The sequence below is a fragment of the Panthera leo genome, chromosome F3 (assembly GCF_018350215.1).
Source record: "Panthera leo isolate Ple1 chromosome F3, P.leo_Ple1_pat1.1, whole genome shotgun sequence".
In the NCBI taxonomy this organism is placed as follows: domain Eukaryota; kingdom Metazoa; phylum Chordata; class Mammalia; order Carnivora; family Felidae; genus Panthera; species Panthera leo.
Window position 1 is genome coordinate 12,246,999 of NC_056696.1, and position 20,297 is coordinate 12,267,295.

A 20,297-nucleotide genomic window follows, 5' to 3' on the forward strand; every position below is an offset into this window, starting at 1 on the left:
ACAGCAGGGGTGCTTCAGAAAGAGCGGTGACAGCTCACACGGCCCCCCTTGCTGCCTCGCGGTCGCGGTTACCACCCTGCCGATCTGCTTGGTTAACCTTTAAGAATAATACTCGAGGCCTTGCTGGTTCTAGACCAGCCAACGGTTTCATGGCAACTTCATACCAGAGGAGCACGGATTCCTCTTAACAAAAACCGCAGAGGGCACCGTGGCAACCGGCACCACAGCTCGGCCACAGTTTTCAGGAGCCTCATTCACAAGGGAGGCGATCCAGCAACGTCCGTAAACGGCGTGCCCGCGTAGAGCTGGTTTCGCGGAATGTCCCCCCCCTCACGCTCCTAGAAGTAGAAGGGGTCGCTCCTAGAACAGGAGAGGGCTCATCTCGCTGGAACAACTCCTCTCCCAGGGAGCCCGTCGGTCGTAAACGAGACGTTTATAAACAGGAAGGGGGGTGGGGTGAGGTCTGGGGAAAGGAGTATACACACGGGGGACAGGGGTCTGCGTTTTTGAGGCTGTTCTAAGGTAACAACCTCAGACCCGATCCACTGCTCGCACACGTGCTATCCTGAGCCGCCGGGCGCGTGGTAGCACGCGGGTGCCCTTGCGTGTGTGTGCGTGCGTGCCCGTGTGTGCGTGCGTGCCCGTGTGTGCGTGCGTGCCCGTGTGTGCGTGCGTGCCCGTGTGTGCGTGCGTGCCCGTGTGTGCGTGCGTGCCCGTGTGTGCGTGCGTGCCCGTGTGTGCGTGCGTGCCCGTGTGTGCGCACTCTGCCCGTCACTTCGGGATCCTGCCAGAGTCTTGCGTCCCCGTGCCCTCTCCAGACTGCACCAATCCCATCCCCACCCTGAACCTTAGGGTTCCATCCCCACTATGAGACTCTGGACCCGGGTTTGTATTCTTTGGCTCTGTAGATACCTGTTGACTGACTACTCGGTGCTAAGCACTCTTCTGACGGACGGGACCCGGGGGGGAGGGGGGGTAGATCCACGAGTGAACCAAACACACGAATCTGCCTTCTCTCCTCCGCAGGTCACGTTCTAGGATCAGATACTGCATGTTTCGGAATCGTTCCCTACATTGATCAATGGTCTCTTCTCAGATCATACGTTTATTCCATCCCTTATTAGAGGGCACTTTTTGGGTACAGGGTTGGTGCCATCTACCTCTGTGGCGTTCTGACGACATCCTACAGAGGGGTTGTCACACAAGTCCGGTCAGCTACTTCATTCCTTGCCCCGAATATAAAGCAATGAGGTTTTCAAAGGCAGCGTTTCTCAGAGGTAGGCCGAGTACCCCTTGGAACCTAGAGCGTTCGAACGACTACTGCACAGAGGAGACAGGATTCTCCCTTGAGCTTTTTTGTTTTCTTTCAACCCATCGTATCACATTCCCCGAAGGCAGGTTTTGGTCTGGTGCTATCATGTGTTCAGCCCAGGTTAATCTGCCTTGCCGTGAAAGGGGTACAAGGCCTTGGGCTCGGAACCAGCAGTCCCAAGCAATATTATCTAGCTAGAATTTAATAACTTTTGTTTTCATTGTATTTATTACTTTCACACAAGGACAAGTAAGACTAGTTTTCCATTTATGGCAGTAAAACAAATTTGTTCAAGTCAAACACTGAATGGATATAAAGAAAAATGGTAAAAAAAAAAAAAAAAAAAAAAAAAAAACACAACAAAACAAAAAACCTTCAGCTGGTGCTCAGACAGGGTAAAACTCCTAAAAGTGAAACACAGCCAGCAAGAATTTAGGAACATGTGGCCCAAAGTACAGCATTAACAGAAGCCAAGTTTTCCCGGTTCTGTACCTGTTTGGGCAAAATCGAATCTGAACTCTATTTTAGAACAATAGCATGCCCTGTCTGCCCAAGCTTCACTTACTGCCAGAGGGAACCGCTCCAACCCCAAATTAAAAACATTATCGGTAATCAGAGACGAAAAGCCAGTTATCGGAACCTTGCGGAGTCCAACGATTGCCCCAGTTCCTGGCTTCTTAAAGGATTAGTGCCACTTCTGTATCGGTGCGTGCCTGGCCCAGGGAGGAGAACTAGGTGAGGTTACTTTGAAACTTCAGGACTAAGGACCTCACGAATACAGAGGGAAACTACCCAAGGAGCATTCGAGAGCCGTTTGAATCAGGTCAAGCGATCTGGGTTTCAAATTCAACAGGGAGAACGCGCCTCTCCCTTTTCTAAGTTCTTAAAGAGGGAGCCAGCACGGACCCGACACGGCGCGTTATCCTCTATCCTGTGGGCCCTGCACCGGGAGAGCCGTCGAAAGAGAGCGAGCGAGCCCGCTACTCTCCCGATTCCTGCCTGCAATTAGCGTTTCTATCCTACCCAATGTGAAATGAAGAGGGTTGGGCCAAGGCAGATACCTTGGCTCATGTTTTAATTTTGCGTGTTGCTCTCAAAGACCGTCAGCATTCAGTCTGCTCGGAGAAATTAAGTATCTCGTTAAGAGGTGCTGACTCTTACGACGGAACCCGGCTATTTGATCAGCCACAAATGAACGCCACACCCTCCCTAAGAAAAGGCCCATCTTGCAATAAAACTGTGACCCCGTATCCCCAGCTGGATTCACCACAAAGCCTTTAAGATACTGGATTTTCATAAAATCAGGACTCTTCCGGGCAGTTTGTCAAGGGCTGCCTTTTCCAGGGAAATGCGTACCTTCCTCTAGCGCGGGCCCTTTGCAGACCGGGAAGGGGGCCGGCACAGGGTGACTGGAAACCCAGTTACTCAGCCAGCTACAGTGCCTGGGAGTCACTGGGTCAGTCCTCCGGTTTAAGGGCTTCAGGATCCAGTATTTCCTTCCCGTGAAGGGCGGCCCTTCAGTGCCCATAGCTTCTTACGGCGATTTGCGGTTATTACAGGAAATAATAGGAGAGGCAGGGAGGAGTCCTGCAGAAATGGGGGGACGATCCATTCCTCTGATGAGGAGCCAGGGTTCTAAAGTGACCAGTGGGTGAGGATCAGGCCTTGGGGGCAGGTTCTGGTGATTCTGCACTGGGGCCTCTGGGCAGCAAGGGAACAACAGAAAGCTAACAGGCACTTCGGGGTCCTACCATAGAAAAGGGAACACGACGCGAGAGGTCTGTGGCCACAGAGACACCTTTGACTAGAGCTGGCCTCTCTTCTCTTCTTTCGTTCACAAAGTTCTCCGGAGCCACTTCCTCTGTGCCCAGCGTTGACCGTGAACTCGGGGAGGGGAGTATCCACACAGACAAGGTCCCTGTTCTGTACTTTTTGCCTTCACATTTCCAAATACCTTAAACGGCCTGAACGACTCTCTCATCTGCGCTTCATTTCCTTTCCCTCCTTCTGCCAATCGTCCACACAACTAACACAGCGAACACACCCACCTAGGATAAACAGCCCAGTGACGCGTGAGTCCTGGACCTCAGAAACCTCGTATCCTGGAAGGAGGAAAACCCGGGTCATCGAATCAAATTCCTACAGCGTGCAACAGCGCAAATGGAAATAATTAGCTGTCGGTGGGACATAAAACCTTTCGTACGGGGGTTAACATTCGACTTGAGTTTGGATGTAGACGAGGGGAACGGCGAGCTGTAGCGGAATATGCAGCCGCCTGTGCTAACGGGCCATGCTGCTGAGCTGAGTAACCACCACCTCCCCCCGCAACCTCCGCACAGAGCCGGGTCCAGGGGCGCAGGGTCCCCCGGCTTCAGGGCGCTCGCGGAGTCAGCGGTACCGCAATTTCAACGCGCACCTGCAACTCTAAGCCTCTTGGCTCTTCGTCTCCCGCGGAGCAGAACCTGCATTTGCTCACGACTGTATCCACATTATGGAAAATTCTCCAACGGATAACTCTTAAGTCTTCTCTAGCTGCTTCAAGTGTAGACTCAGCAGGAGCTTCTAAGGAATTTCTTATTTCTGCCCTGACTACATACAGTGCGTAGCAAAAGCGGGTCTCAAAGCTAGTGACTTCCAGTCCTGTCCACCACGGGCGCCGTGCGACTACTGCTAACGCAGCGAGCATGGAATCTCTTTGCAGTGATTAACTCTGACTTTGTTGCGGAGTCTGCCCGGGCTCTTCCATGGACAGGTGACTCGGGCACTTTGGAGGTAGAGTGTGGCCACCTATTTTCCGGTGGTTCTTACAGCTTGGCTGGGCATTGAAGATGCCTGTGGAGTTACTTTCTTCCTTTTAAGCAAGAGTCTATATGTGTTCCAACCTATACAGAACTTCTCTCTCCCAGTGTCACGGAGTTCAGGCACCAAATCAGAATGCTTGTCCCTGTGCCGTTTTTCTAGACAGATTCTCACATAAAATCTAGGCAATCTGAATTTGATTGCGGTACAATTTTGCTGGTGTTCCAGTAATACAACAGTGATCTTTAAATATACCAGCCAGTTCGGCAGAAAAACGACTCTCCACTCACTTGGGCCCCTTCCTGCCAGGGATGGTGTGACGGGAGGGGCCACGAGCTGGGAGGGCCAGGCCTGGTTTACTGTTCCTTCCGCTCTCCCTCTTGAAATTCTTGTTTTGGGGCAAGGGGCCCTACATTCCATTCTCAGCCAGTTCTGTTTACAGCCACGGGCCTCTGGGTAGCGCACGGAGGGCTACTTTTGTGTGGTTTGCCTATAGGCTGGGTGCAAAAGGTGGTCGAAAGGGCTGCTTTGAAAACAAGTGGCCCACAGATCTTTGGTGAGAGCTGCTGGTTGGGGGGAGGCCGGGGCCGGAAGGCTTGCTGAAGCCTTGGGGCAGGGGTGAGGAGCAGAGGCCACAGGCCGGCCTCGCACACGCAAAACTCCAATCCCGCCTGAACCTGGGCTGGGCTCCCTCTCCCTCTCTGTCTTTCCTCTCCAAGCCACCACCTATTTTCCGCTCCCCAGTACAGCGCCGGGACGTAGGCCATGGTAAGGAAAGAGATAAGAGCTAAAGGAAGGCTGGGATTCTCTGGACGGAAGGGCTCAGAGGGACACATCCAGCCTTGACAGAAAGGAGATGGGCAATCGATCCTTGCCCCGCTATGGCCGCCACAGAGCCCAGGAGGTGCTTGGGCTGTGGATGCACCCCGCAAATCTGTTTACCGGCTACAGGAAATAATGCTGAAAAATGACAATTTCACATTAAAATGCCCATGCATTTCGGTAATTCTGTATACCAGTGTGCTCCAAGCTCTCTTGTCAAGCCCTCTTGTTTTCCTCACTGCCATCCACCAATGACAACGACCCCCTTTTTGAAGCTGGAAGGCAATTCTTCCTCAACCCAGAATCAGGTGGCACGGGCTTTTTACTGGAATCTTTTCTAATATAATTAAAGACGCAGGAGTCCTTTCCAGAAGTTCACTCTAAAATTGTGTTACATGACTCATTATCTGGCCTCTTCTGCCTGGACGGTGGTTTTGGTTGTAGCTTAGTCCCTCCCCGGCCCTCAAAAACTCTAAAAATATGAATAGACGTTTGTCACTTACGTTTCCCTCTCCCTCCTACTCCCAATGATTAAAAAAGTCCACTCTGCGAGTTACCACAGCTCAGTGTGAGCCACGGATAGCTGTTCAATATTTCCATCACCTCTCCTTTACAAACGGACTCCTTGCTGCATGTGCTTTAACCGGTTATCGTGTGCAATCCTCACAACTCATTTTACAAAATAGAAATTGTTAGTCCCGGTTTCCAGTTGATGAGCCGGAGGCTTTTAGAGCTGACACTTTTTGTCCAAGGGCACAGAACTCTGTCTAGTGCCTCCGGCTCTGCCTGGGCCGGTTAAGCGCTCCCACGAGGGTGGAGCCTGCTTATTGGGGTCTGACTCGTGGCCTTGCCATTTCCTGGCTGGATGACCTTGAGGAAGTCACATTACTTCTCTATTTCCCAGATTCTGTATCTATAGTACAATGATCCCTATTATATAGGGTTAAGGAAAGCATTTAAAACAGTACTGGCATGTAGTGAATAGTATGTAATAAATATCCTTACTGCTGGCCCTCCAATATGCTCACAATGCTGTGGTCCATCCCGCTGTATGTCGATGAAGCCATGGGTTTCTAAACAACTTCAGCAAACTCCGAGAACCAAAACCGCTAGGGCCATTCCTGCCCTCCAGAGGACAACCTCACAATTAATCAGGCCATGAATGACAGAGGCAGACAGAAGACGTTTGCAGAGACAGTAGAGACACACGAGGACCAAATGCAACATGTAATCCTTAACCGGGTCCCGACCAGAAGCATTTTCTTTTTTTTAATTTTGCTGCAAAAGACATTTATGGGTGAAACTGGTAAGATTTGAATGTCTGGACAGAGATAGCAGTACTATATTAATTTCCTGGTTTCTGATCGTTGTTCTGTGGTGACAGAAGATAAAACGCAGTGGTATGGGAATTCCATGCGAATTATATATGTACCTTACGGTCAAATACATAGAGAATGATATTAATACCCACACATGTGCACAAAGCGAGAGCGCGAGCGAGCGAGAAGGGGGACGACTGGTAAATCGTGACACAGTAAAACATTAACATTTGGGGAATGTGGGTAAAGGGTGAGGGTGCTGAATCTAGGCTTTGGACGAGCTGAGTTTCGTTCTAGCCACCATGTCCTCGTGCTCTTAGGCAACTATGTTAAACTCTCTGAGCCCGTTTCGTCATCTAAAATGATGGACAATAAAATCTGCCTCATTGGGACGAATGGATCCATAAGTTTATAGGTGGATTTACAAGCATGCGGCCCGATGAGCAAATCACAGATTTACACGGAGCAGCACGGGCCGGGCTCTTCTAGAAGTCAGAGAAAAGCTAAGGGCCCCCCCACCCCGGGGGTGCGGGTGGGGGTGGGGAGAGCAGCTCAGCTGGAATATCAGGGGAGAACACGCAGATGAACGTGGCACTTGACATTAGAAATTCATTTCTGCCAATTCCCCACAGAAGAAAGGTTTTTGGCCAGAGAACACATCCTATTCTTAATTTTTTTTTTTTACATGAGAAAAGAAAATGTAAATACGACGAGGCATTCTTGAGATTAATCCTTTTCAATCTGCCTCTACATCAGAATCACCCTTTGGAGCTTTAAAAGATAAATACGTGCTTGGGCCCTACCCCAGGAGAACCTGATTCATCTGGTCTTGGGGAGGTCCTGAACCATTCACATGTTCAAATGGCTCCACGGATACTTCTGATGTTCCCCAGACAGAGTTACTGAGAGTCGGCGCCCCAGAAATCAGGGCTGGAACCAAGCCCATCCGATGTTGTCGTAAGCGATCCGAAGGAAAGAATGCAATCTATCCGTTACCTCGGCTTTTGCTGGTATTCGTGGTACCCTGGGGGCCCCCCGACAGGAGCAGCCTGCCAAGGAGACGGGTAATTGGCCTCACACAATGAAATGGGGTGTGTGGGCAAAATGGAGGCAGTGAACTTGAACACGGTCGTCTGGGTGTTCACAGGAAAGAAATCAAGGCAGGCTCCCAGAGTGAGTTCTATAAACGACCCACAGTGACTCGGGAAGGGATGGCGGGATGTGTTCTGTTGTTTCACCTGCCTATGGGGCAGGTGCTGTCTAGGGTACCGTCACCACAGGCTGACCTCATAAAAGATACTGGAAATGAAACCCAAAGAATCGTGGTGCCCTTAAGCGACGACGACGACAACGACACGGGGTGTTTGTTTCCTGGGAAGTTCTTGTTCTCCATGTAGTATACATACATACATGCTATACTGCGTACTTCATGCACACTGCAGTTAGAAAAGCTTCGAGACGAAAATGACGGAATTAGAAAATAGCGACTAAAATTACTTAGAAGATGGGACCTTGCTTTTATAAAGACATATAAGAAAAGTAAAAACAAAAAAACAAAAAAACAAAAACAAAAAAAACCCTCTCAGATCAGATACAAGCTGCCAGGATGTCTAATCAGAATTTATTAGACAACAAGGGGAGTAGGAGTGGACATTTTCGCTTAAATCTGGAAAGGAACGTTGAGAGCAAACGTTGAGGTAATTTAAGGTGTAAGGAAAAAGTGACTTCCTTATGTCCAAAGATTTGAAAGTTTGAAATGTCCAGGGATTATATTTTGAAAAAATCTTTGAAGGGCAAGCTGGAGATGTTCAAGAGATAGTCTTCACCTCTGAGAGTACATGTTATGAAAGGCAATTGCCATATTTTTCCATAGGCCATTCTTTAAAAAAAAAAAAAATTTTTTTTAAATATTTATTCATTTTTGAGAGACAGAGCATGAGCATGAGCAGGGGAGGGGCAGAGAGAGAGGGAGACACAGAATCTGAAACAGGCTCCAGGCTCCGAGCTGTCAGCACAGAGCCTGACGCGGGGCTCGAACTCACGGACCATGAGATCACGACCTGAGCCGAAGTCGGACGCTTAACCGTCCGAGCCACCCAGGCGCCCCCCCCCCGCCCCCCATGGGCCATTCTTGACTGTTACCAGCAAAAAAGTTATCCTGGGCTCAATACATTTGTGTGAAATTTTAAGCTTCTTAGGATGTACTTGAAGAGTCTGGTGCACAGTTGCCGGTAAAGTGAGTCGGGACGATGGGCCGAGCCGAGGTGGCCAGTGGTCCTGGTGGGGAGACACGAGGAGGAGGAGGAGGGGGTGGGGGGAGACGAGTCACCAGCAAATGCGGGGAAGACAGGGAGGCTCCCAGCCGTCCTGGGCTCCATCCACCGCCACTGTCGCGCAGCGTCCCCAAGTACCACTTGCCCCCCAGCGAAAACCTCAGTCGGCTCCCTACTTCCCACCGTATGACGCCAAGTCTAAGTGCTGGCTTGGCTTTCATAAAGCCCGACGATACAGCCACTAAGACCAGCAAGCTTTTTGTTCCAGTCGCTCTTCCTTTCCTGCCACTCAAAAGCAGAGAAAGGACTTCGCCACTTGAAATATCCTTTCTTTTACACCCACAGCTCCTGCAGGGCGAGGGATGCCCCTCTTCCCTCTTCCTACACTCCCCGCCTGGGCACATGCAGTAGAGGTCAGAAACGCTCGCGGGGTCAGTGCCGCAGGGTGTGTTTTCCAGGCTCTTCTTCACACCCTTATCACCCGCTCTTTATCCAAGCTGACGATAGGCTAAAAAGAGGCTTCTCACATAATCTCCATCATTGCCCCCGCCAGTCATGCTGAGGTTAACGGTAACAAAAGCTGACATTCATGAACAGAATGGAAAGGGCCCTGTTCCTACGCCGGCAAAAGGCTCGTTTGCAGTGAACAACTCAGGGCAGTAAAGAACTGGAGAGGATCTCAGGAGGGAGAGGACTGAGTGGCTATATTCCTATTAAAAAAGGACAGTGAATAGGGCTTCCAGAAAGAGACAAGTACGACAGAGACATGCTTCAATGCTGTTTCTATCAAGACTTCATCTTAACTTATTTTTAAGCAAGAGTACCCCTGGCCCACAAATACACGAGTTCTTTGAGTTTTGCAGATAGCTTAAAACAGTGAATTATCTAAAGCTTTATCAGTTTAAAGATTTCACTTAGAAGAGCTTGATTTTTAGTTTACAGCCTTATTCTGAATTTGCCTTAGCCCCGTTAAAAGTCTAGATAATTTAGGTTTCATATTCTCTTAAAGTACTCGGAACAGTAAGGTCAAAGGCTAAACCAGAGCTCAACCAATTAAAATAATGGCCTCTACTACCTGCAGACTCCTCTGGTGCGGTTTTAAAGATTAATGCAGACACATTCAAGAAGTATGGCTTCTGTCTTTGGAAACTTTCCAGGCGAGAAAGATGGCGTTGTTTCAAGATAATAACCATAATGACAGAAATAACGCCGCTGAAAATAATGTGGTAGAGATTGCCAGTGCGTACTTCATGCCCGTTCTCTTAAGAGAATTTTGATTTCGTTGGGAGAAGCCAAGTGCAAAGCCTTCGTGACCCATGGGTGGAGGGGAGGCCCGTGACTGATTTCAGACCAGTGTCACGTAAGCGAAAGTTGTCGGGTAGGGCTTTTCCAGGAAAGCTCCTTAAAAGCAGGCACACTCAGCTGGTAGTATCTTTTTGCCCTTTAGCCTTCAGTTCCTTCTGCCAGGGCCGAGCACACGAGGCCACGGCAGAGCGGCCACCTTGGACCTCAGAGGCAATCACGAGGGAAGGGCCAAGATGACCGCAGTGATCTCAGGCCCGAATTCTTGAGCTGCTAAACCAGAGCCTGTCATGGCCCTGCCTCTTCACTCCTTGTGAAAGGTAAGAAAACCTCTCCCGATAAGAGAACTTCTCCTTTGTGCTATTGCTGGCATTTCTGTTCCCAGCAGCCGAATTCTTAGCAGATACAAGGAACAGTAATGACCGCGACGATGACGGTTACCGACAGCGAGAGCGCTGTTCTAAACGCTTTGCAATCATTATCGCTTTTAACAGTCGCGATTCTCCCCGACCTACGATAGTTATCTGCTGCGGAGGACGGTTCTTGAACCGTTCTTGGGTTCTTGAACCTTCAGCCCGAGCTGAAGTCCAGGCCCCACAGCTAGCCAAGAAGCAGAGTCAGGGTTGGAGTCGCGCCAGCTCACTTTAACCACACGCGCTGTGCCTTCTGCCGCCCGCTAAGAAGCGAAGTCAGTCCACCAAGGGGCTCAGCTGAGGTTCTGGGCCCGCGCGAGCTGTTTTCCGGTGCTCTTCTCCGTGACGCTAAACACGCACTGCCAATTAAGCATCTCCAATAAAGATTCCTAAAACATACAAACCTAATGTTTATCAAACAAACAAGCAAAGAGTGAAGTCCGATCCAGTAATTGCGAAGAGAAAATCTTCCCTACGGGAGGACTCGGATCCACCTGTCCCATTCCTGCCCCAGTCCTGGTACTTGGTCAGCCAAAGTATGGTAGCTGGACCTCACCCTCGGTCTGGAAGGGTCTGGCAGGAGACCTCTCTTTGCTGATTTACTCAGTCCTTATCCTTTTAGATGAAATCATCACCGAGGGAGCTAATCAGCGGCAGCCTCATCGGTGTTTTCTGTGGCACAGACACCACACCCGCCCCCTGGGACCCCTGACTCCCTAACACGGGTGGAAACGATCTGCCTTCACTGGGACACACTTGGGTTGATTTTGAAAAAAAAACAAAAACAAAACCAAAACAAATCACTCTGAAGCTGCCGATGAGTTTTCAGAGGCCTTTCCAAGGATGGAATGACCTTTCTGGTCAAAACTGCACTTTCAATCAATCGCAACAGTAAACTGGAGGGAAATTTCGAAATACTGGCTAGGATAGTTAGGTCCACTGCCAAATAATTGAACAGTTTGGAAAATCAGAATCCCAGAAATGAAGCCCTGAGAAAACTCCACGTCCTCCCCTCAGTGATATTACTTTCTCCTTGTTATGCGCTCTCCATTTCTTAAAAGACGAAAACCAGGAGAAAACGCCGATGTTTGCCACTTTCTGTCGCCGAGCTCCACCTTAGACGTGTAAAACCAGACGTGCGTGTGACAGGTCCAACCAGAAGGAGGCGACACCAGTTACCTACGGATTCTGGTCTCCGTCTCCCTCTAACCTCCTCTCTATCCTGCCACCGGCATTTTCTTCCATCGCTCCCGATTCAGAAAACAGGACGCAGGCCCTTCACAACCCGGTCTAAGTCAACTGTTCCGAGTTCTAGCAAAACGCCTCAGTCCACTGACACCTGGTCAGACTAACCAGCTACATTGAGCGGTCTGAGCTTCGTAGGTAAAAGATTCACCGAAGGACATAAAACACCAAAAAGAAAATCACTTCTTACACCAAAGGCAGAAAGATCAACTCTCTGTCGCTTGGGACTCTCTTTCTTTTGAAAAGCTTATCGCACAAAAGGGAAAATGCTTTGCTATTTTGGGCCGCTTCTTTCACTCTTGTAAATGACATCTGTAATGTCAACATTCAGCGAGAGCTATTCGGAACTTGGCACTTTTAATTCATGCGAAAATGCCAATTCCACTGAGTAAAGAAGATATTAAAGTTATATTCAACATCAAGTGCAAATATTTCATCAAAGTGGGTTCAGGATAAAAATGTTAATTATATGTAAAAATTAAATACCACCTTATGAATCACTTGTCTTGGCATCATGGAAAATTTTTCAGCCTTCTCCAACAAGAGTGTCAGATCTTGGGAACAGTAATTCATAAATGGCCTGATTCCACAATGAGTCAGAGTGACTAAAATACTCTGGATACATGTTTCACTTATTTATATTGTTGGGTCAAAACCACAGTTTATTTAATTAGCTGTGTTGGTAACATTTTTTGAAAGAGCTCCGTTTACCACTTTGTACCCTCTCAGTGTGCCCCCGTGTTGTTGGCACAAGAGACTGCGTAGACAGGATTAGTGGGGGTACTGTGGGTACCCTAAGTCTTCACAACCCACAAAAGGAAGCTCAGTGAAATAGGCAGTCACCGTGATTCGATTAAAATGGAGCTTCTTCTCTTGAACAAACGGTCTGGGCACCAAGGCAAGACCTTCCTGAATCTTTGACCCTGGGAATTCTAAAATAATCTCTTTCAGTGAACGGGGACATTATATTGAAACCTGAAATTATGGGAGATTATGAGAATGGAGCTTTTTTTTTTTTTCAATGCTTATTTATTTTCAAAGAGAGGGCAAGAAAGCGAGTGGGGAAGGGGCAGAGAGAGGGGGAGAGAGAGAACCCTAAGCAGGCTCTGGGCTGTCAGCATGGAGCCAGACGTGGGGTTCAAATCCACAAACCGTGAGATCATGACCTGAGCCGAAATCAAGAGTCAGATGTTTAATCAGCTGAGCCACCCAGGTGCCCCAAGAATGGAGCTTAATTAACAAAACCACGCCATAAAAATCTAGAGTTTTAACATAACCTCTTTTACTTCCTTTGAAAATTGGAGTCCTTCAGATTATAGAAACTTAATCTCTGGTTTAAACTTTAGCGCTAAATATGAGCCAAAGGCTTAAGGACCCTGAAGCTAAAATGAAATAAGCACTTTTGCAAATTAGCCTTGATGGTTGTTACATTCATAAAATATTGGAAGAAGAGCTAGTAATCCATGTCGTTTTATCCTTTTAACTCATCGATGTTTCTCTTATTTGTGGTTTTTTTAAATTTTTTTTTAACGTTTATTTATTTTTGAGCCAGAGAGATACAGAGCATGAACGGGGGAGGGTCAGAGAGAGGGAGACACAGAATCTGAAACAGGTTTCGACGCGGGGCTCGAACTCACGGACCGTGAGATCATGACCTGAGCCGAAGTCGGTCGCTTAACCGACTGAGCCACCCAGGCGCCCCTCTTATTTGTGGTTTAAAGTTAGCAGTGGAGGGGATCTTCTGAGGTCTTTAGTGACACCTGGGACTTTACCATGTTTCGACTTTGGAAATTGATACTCAATAAAAAATATTGATCTCTACCCGCACAGTTACTGCCTATGATTTTGGTCTAGGTATATCGATTTAAATGTGAAGCAACGTTTCTAAGTTGGGGCAAGGTGAATCTAATCTTTGAAAATGTGAGGGCAGAAAAAATGCCCTAGAGGCCCGCATGACAGTTCCTGCATGGCTAAAATATCATCTATGTAAATGAGGAAAACTAATAGGTATTCACCCGAGTGGAATGTAAACTTAGCCATAAAATCTCTGGCTGTGAAATGCTTATCATTTCATTAGCTATTGTTCCCAAAGGACTAGTGAAAATCCCTACATGTCACTTTGAAATGAAAAAAAACAAAACAAAAACCAAAAAACTTTGCTTTATTTCCTTTTTACTTCTAAATCTGCTGTTTATATCTTTCTTTGAAAAACCGTATCCTCGTTTGGATGACAGTGGGAAGGCACGGGCTAAAAATGAAAATTTCTTAACCTAAGGTTTCATTTAAAATATTGCTGGCCTGGCATTGCAATGTTAGTATCAACGCCCAGTGATATTTTACGGGATAGCCATTAAGTAATGAAACTTATTTCCATAATCTATCACTGGTTCCCTTTACTGGGCTATTAAATACCACTAGGGTTTTAGTGCTGAGACGTTTCAGGAACATATCATTCAGATGTGGTACACAGAGAAGTTTGGTTTATAAAGAAAACCTTTGGGGCGCCTGGGTGGCTCAGTCGGTTGAGCGTCCAACTTCGGCTCAGGTCACGATCTCGCGGTCCGTGAGTTCGAGCCCCGCGTCGGGCTCTGGGCTGACGGCTCACAGCCTGGAGCCTGCTTCCGATTCTGTGTCTCCCTCTCTCTCTGCCCCTCCCCTGTTCATGCTTTGTCTCTCTCTCTCTGTCTCAAAAATAAATAAACGTTAAAAAAAAAAAAATTAAAAAAAAAGAAAGAAAGAAAACCTTTGTTTTCATTTCATTCCTAATCAGTAGATATGCTTCATTAGGCCCCGCTTGACTCACAGAATTCTTGGTGGCGCTTCTAAGATTAAATCACAACAAAGAATTATTGGCATAAAGGTGGTTCTGCTGAAAGCGGCCGCGTTCTAGAGGACCTGCCTCGCTACCAGGAAAATGCCATCCAAATCCATCTTGTGAATTGTGAATCCATCTTTTCTTGCGAAAAGTATATTCGTAATTTCTACTGCGCTTCTTACAGCTGTCGGCAGCCAGATGGCACTTTTTGTTATAACTGAGATACTGGATGAGGAACTCCTCATTCCTTCCACAGAGGTTCCACTGGCAACCACTGATATTTTTTTTTTTTTACTGTCTCCATGGCTTTTGCCTTTTCCAAAAGGCAAATATCTATGAAGAGATAATCCGCATCATATTTTGTGGATATCAACAATCTACAAGCTGGTTCTAAAGTGTATATGGAGAAGCCGAAAGGAGACGCAGAATAGCCAACATAATATCGAAGGAATAAGAACAAAGTTGGACGACTAATACTACCTGACTTCAAGGTCTACCACGAAGCTACACCAACCAAGACAGTATAGATAAATGAAAAAATATATAAGCCGAGACATAGGCCTACATAAGCACAGCCAAGTGTTCTTTGACAAGGAAGCAGAGGCAGCACAACGGAGCAAAGACAGTCTTTTCGACAAATAGTGCTGGAACTGAACATCCACATGCAAAGAAAATAAATAAATAATAAATAATAATCCAGACACAGATCTTACACCTCCCACAAAAATTAACTCAAAATGGAGCAGAGACCTAAATGCAAAACACAAAACTATAAAAACCCTAGAAGATAATCTAGAAGAAAACCTAGATCGACCTTGGGTACGGTGATGACTTTTTTTTTTTTTTTTAATGGTGACGACTTCTTAGATACAACACCAAAGATACGATCCATGAAAGAAACAACTGATAAACTGGAATTCATTAAAATCAACATCTTTTGCTCTGCAATAACAGTGCCAGAAGCATGAGAAGGCAAGCCACAGACTGGGAGAAAATATTTGTAAAAGACACATGTGACGAAGGACTGTTGTCGAAAATATACAAAGAACTTTAAAACTCAACGATAGCAATGCAATTAAAACATGGGCCAAAGACCTTAACAGACACCTCACCAAAGAACACATACAGATGTGCACGTCATACGTCATCAGGGAAATGCAAGTTAAACCAACAATTAGATGCTACTCCTCCCTGTGAGAAGGGTCAAAATCTAAGAACACGGACAACAGTCAATGCTGGTGAGACTGCAGAGCATCAGGAACTCTCATTCATGGCTGGTGGGAATGCAAAATGGTAGAGCCACTTGAGAAGACAGCTGGACAGTCTCTTACAAAACTAAACACACTCTTACCACATGCTCCAACAACCACACTCCTTGGCATTCGCCCAAAGGACCTGAAAACTTATGTTCGTACCAAAGCCTGTACGTAGACATTTGTAGGGGTTTTGTTCATAACGGTCAAAACTTGGAAGAAACCAAGATGACCTTCAGTAGGTGAATGGGTAAGTAACCTGTGGCACATCCAGACAACGGAATATTATTCAGTACTAAAAAGAAATGATCAAGCCCTGAAAAGACATAAAGGAAACTTAAATACTTACTACTAAGTGAAAGAAGCCAATCTGAAAAGGCTACATACTGTATGATTCCAAACATATTATCATTCTGGAAAAGGCAAAACCATGGAGACAGTAAAAAAAAAATTTCAGCGGTTGCCAGGGGCTGGGGAGGAGGAGGGATGAATACACAGAGAACAGAAGATATTTAAGGCACTGAAACTACCCTGTATGATATCGTAATTGTGGCTACATGTCATTATATGTTTGTTCGACTCACAGAACGCACAGAACAAAGGTGAGCTCTAATGTAAACCAGGTTCCTGAATTGTAACAAATGTGCCACTCTGGTAGGGGATGTTGATAATGGGGAGGCTATGTATGTGTGGGGGCAGAGGGTAATAAAAAAATCAATCTACCTTCCACTCAATTCTTCTGTGAATCTAAAACTGCTCTAAAGAATGACGTCTATTAAACAACGGCACCAACAAAAAAAGTATAATGTTCATAACGCTAGATCATTAACTCATGATTTAGTACCATGTGATCCTTTAAATTATACACAATACTATTTTGCCTGTTGTCATTTTATATGTAATTGTTTCATTTTCTTAAAATGTTAGCTCCGTGAGATCAGAAACTGAATCTTACATAGTCTTTCCCCAGTGATATATGCAAAGCTTTTGGCAAAGAACTTTTAAGGTCCTTAAATAAAACGTGATGCAAAGAAATAATACAATGAAGGAAGTTTTCTGAATTTTAAATGTAGTTAAGTAGGTGTCCAAGAAATATTTTTTTGAATAAATACATCAGTGAATAACAACAGATGTTTCCAATCTTTTTTTTTTAATTTTACATTTATTTATTTTTGAGAGACAGAGTGAGACAAAGTAAGAGTGGGGGAGGGACAGAGAGAGAGGGAGACACAGAATCCTAAGCAGGCTCCAGGCTCTGAGCTGTCAGCACAGAGCCCGACGCGCTCGAACCCACAGATTGTGAGATCACGACCTGAGCTGATGTCAGGTGCTTAACCGACTGAGCCACCCAGGCACCCCTCAATTTTCTTGACCCTAACCATTTTGAATTTCAGTTTCTCGTACTGACTTTGAAGATAAGCATCCTTCCTATGAAATGTGATTGGTTGGAACACATTAAAAAGAGAATGAAATAAAGGCAGTTTAAGAGGAAAATTTATGCCACAAACTCGATGTAGCAGAAAAGCATATTACACTACCATTTGCCTGTCCTTCCAATGACAGGTCAAATGCCCCAACTAACTACTCCCCCAGGTATGTTCAGTCCATTGCAAAAGTGCTGGTCTATTCTTCTAAATTGCTTTCACTAGATTTTCCCTTCCTCAAGCAAAATCTGAGTACAATCTAAGAACCCCCAGGTAAGAAAGGGCATTTGGAAAACAGGTGTTGCTGAGTCAGAAAAACCCTAGGGAACTCTGTAAGTGACCTACTATTTTAAGGTTTTATTCTCACTCTAAAATGGTGACAGAAGAAAAAAAAAAGCCACAGAAAGTATGTTATGGGGTGTCTGGGTGCCAAAGGGATATCAGAACAGAAGGAAATGAATAGGGGAGAGATGAGAGGAGAAAAACGCATTTAATGGCATAGCACTGTTGAGATGATCACTCTTTTATTAGCCTTCAGAAAATAAAAATTTCCAAATGATCGGGATGTTTCCAGTTTGTTATAGGAGAGAAGACTCGGCCTGTGCCTAGACACCTTGTAAGATCAGCTAGCTGTCTATGTTTGAACTCTGCAAGGCGTTATCATATCACATCCTATTACGTCAAGTCAGTTATCGTGTTAACTGAATCACCAATACATAGAAATTTGCTTCATTATTTATTACCATCTTGATGGGAAGAAAGAGGGATCTTATAAATAAGATCATAGATCTTTACAACATGGATGGAGATCTGTATTTGACTGAATCCTTAGTACGTACCCGAGGAATACAAGCAAATAGTAAATTATGTGTCATAACCTGTGTCAAATATATGTACACACATGAAATCTGTACTCTTGCTACTAATATACCAACAGCAGCAAAACCAATAACAGCGCTCATTTATTGGGCGTTTGCTGTATGCCACGCCCCGGGCGATACCCTGTGGCAGACACTTAAGATCAGGTCTCTCAAGTTCCGTTTTGTCCTACATCTATTCGGTAGCTGGAAAGCTACAAACTACATTTCCCATACTCCTTTGTGGCTAAGGCTCCTGTTACGAACTAGGCCCCGCTAATTTGGATGTGTTCACGAGAAATCAGAAGAGAGGGGGCAAGACCAAGGTCGTCTTCTTACTGCTGTGAACGCTGGCAGGCAAATCAGAGAGAGAAACGTGTGAGTGCCTGGGCTCAGCCTTCCCGTGTCTTGTCCTCAGGGTCATGGCTTAGAGGCGGGCGTGTCGGCAGCCGTGGCTGACCAGGAGAAGCTGCCTGACCCCCGGACCACAACCACGGCAATCTGGCATCAAGTCGGTGGCCTTGTGGCATCTCCCACCCCTCACTGATTTTCCCTGTCTTAAACCCCTTTCTTGAAACGCCTGGGGTGGTTTTCTGTTTTCTATACGGAACTCTGATGATACGGTCCTTTATATATATTGTCTCATCTACTACATACTGTGAAACGTCATTATTCCTCTTCCACAAGCAGGGAAACTAAGTCTGAAAAGAAGGTAATTTTTCTCCTAAGCCACAAAATTCGCGGATGGAGAAGTTGGGGATTCCAACTCTGATCACCGGATTCCAAAGCCCGTGCTGGGAGCTGCTGCATTTCCTACGGGCCTGCCTCGTACTTAGCATTTTAATTAAGGCTAAGGGAAGCCCATCTGGCATGGTAAGGTTCAAATTCAACTTCGAACTTTGGTCTACCTTTGAACTCAAGTTCAAATCAAGTAAAACTTCTCGAAAGCTCAGCCAATTTCTCTTTCCACTCATCACTTCTGCGGGCTTACGGACTTTGGACTGACTTAGAAACAGAAATGCTGGTCTTGCAATATCTTCAGCTTAGTCAGAATGAAATGGGAAGTCTTGTTCTCCTGGGAAGGCGCTTCTCAGAAGTCTTCAAGCTTCCGGTTTTGGTAAAAAGATGTTTCACGCCTTAGAGCAGTACGTTTCAATACATTTTCACTGGTCATTGAAAAAGGATAAAATGCACTTTTGGTCGTCAGGGAAAGGGAAAGGGAAGGAAAAGGAACACGTGCGAACTTGGTAATTCTAAAAACCACCCATCTGCTCACCGCGGAGATACAGAGAGTGTGGCATATCAGAAAACCCCAGCACTACTGGCTGGGAGACCAGTGATGTGTAGACTGAGCCACGCAACCTTAGGGGAGCCGCCTTCCTCACCAGGGGAAACAAGGCACTTAGATGTGAAGCTGATTTCTTCAAAACCCGGAACCATGAAACATTCGCGCAGAAAAGGGGTGCATGCGGACCGTCTCCACTGTCGTCACCTCCTGGCACACACAGAGATGCCAGCTCTTGCGTGGGGCGCCGGGGCCACACAGGGAGCAGTCAAGACCGCAGGAGCTGCCTGGGGTCTCCGCAGATCAATTTCCCGGCAACTTTGCGGAAACGCTGCGCTCAGAGAATCGCCAGCTCACCAGTTGGCACCCGGGGAAACCAAAGCAGGTTTGTAACAACCCACAAACTAAAGTACGTGCGACGGATGTATTTTCAGGAGGAAAACTCTTTCCCAATTTGTACTCTTCAGTCCACTTTTTCACACAGTAACCAGGGAGATCCCTTAAAAAGTACAGACCTGATCACGTCAGTGCCTGAGCCCCCTATCAAGGGCCTCTTGTCATTCTTAGAATAAAGATCCACATTCTGAAAATAGCCCTCTAGGCCTAGCGTGGCCCAACCTCCGTTTCTCCAGGGTCATCTCATGCTGTTCTCGCCACTGCACTTTATGTCCTTTCTTTCCTTCCCTAAAACACACAGAGCACTTTCTCCATCAGGGATTGGAAGCCCGGGGTCTCTTTTACCTTCTTTTCCAGCTGACACTTCACAGATTTCTTCAGGTCTCAGCTCACACGTTAATTGCCTAAGAAAACCTTCCCCAGGGGCGCCTGGGTGGCTCAGTTGGTTGAGCGTCCGACTTCGGCTCAGGTCACGATCTCCCGGTCTGTGAGTTCGAGCCCCGCGTCGGGCTCTGTGCTGACAGCTCAGAGCCTGGAGCCTGCTTCGGATTCTGTGTCTTCCTCTCGCTCTGACCCTACCCCGTTCATGCTCTGTCTCTGTCTCAAAAATAAATAAACGCTTAAAAAACAACAACAAAAAAAACCCTTCCCTAATCCCCCTCTACATCAGGTTTTCCTTGTTACAGCTCATCCTTTTATTCCCTAGAAGTGATGAGTTTGAACGTGCTCATTCCTTTTTGTGATGATCTGATTAATGTCTGTTTTCCTCATTAGACTCCAAG

General features: G+C 46.6%; 1 protein-coding gene across 2 annotated transcripts in view; it reads right to left on the reverse strand.

Moving 5' to 3' along the window:
- NME7 (NME/NM23 family member 7) overlaps positions 1-20,297 on the reverse strand; it is a 260,266-nt gene that overhangs the window by 902 nt on the left and 239,067 nt on the right. The gene's annotated exons all lie outside the window — the stretch shown is intronic.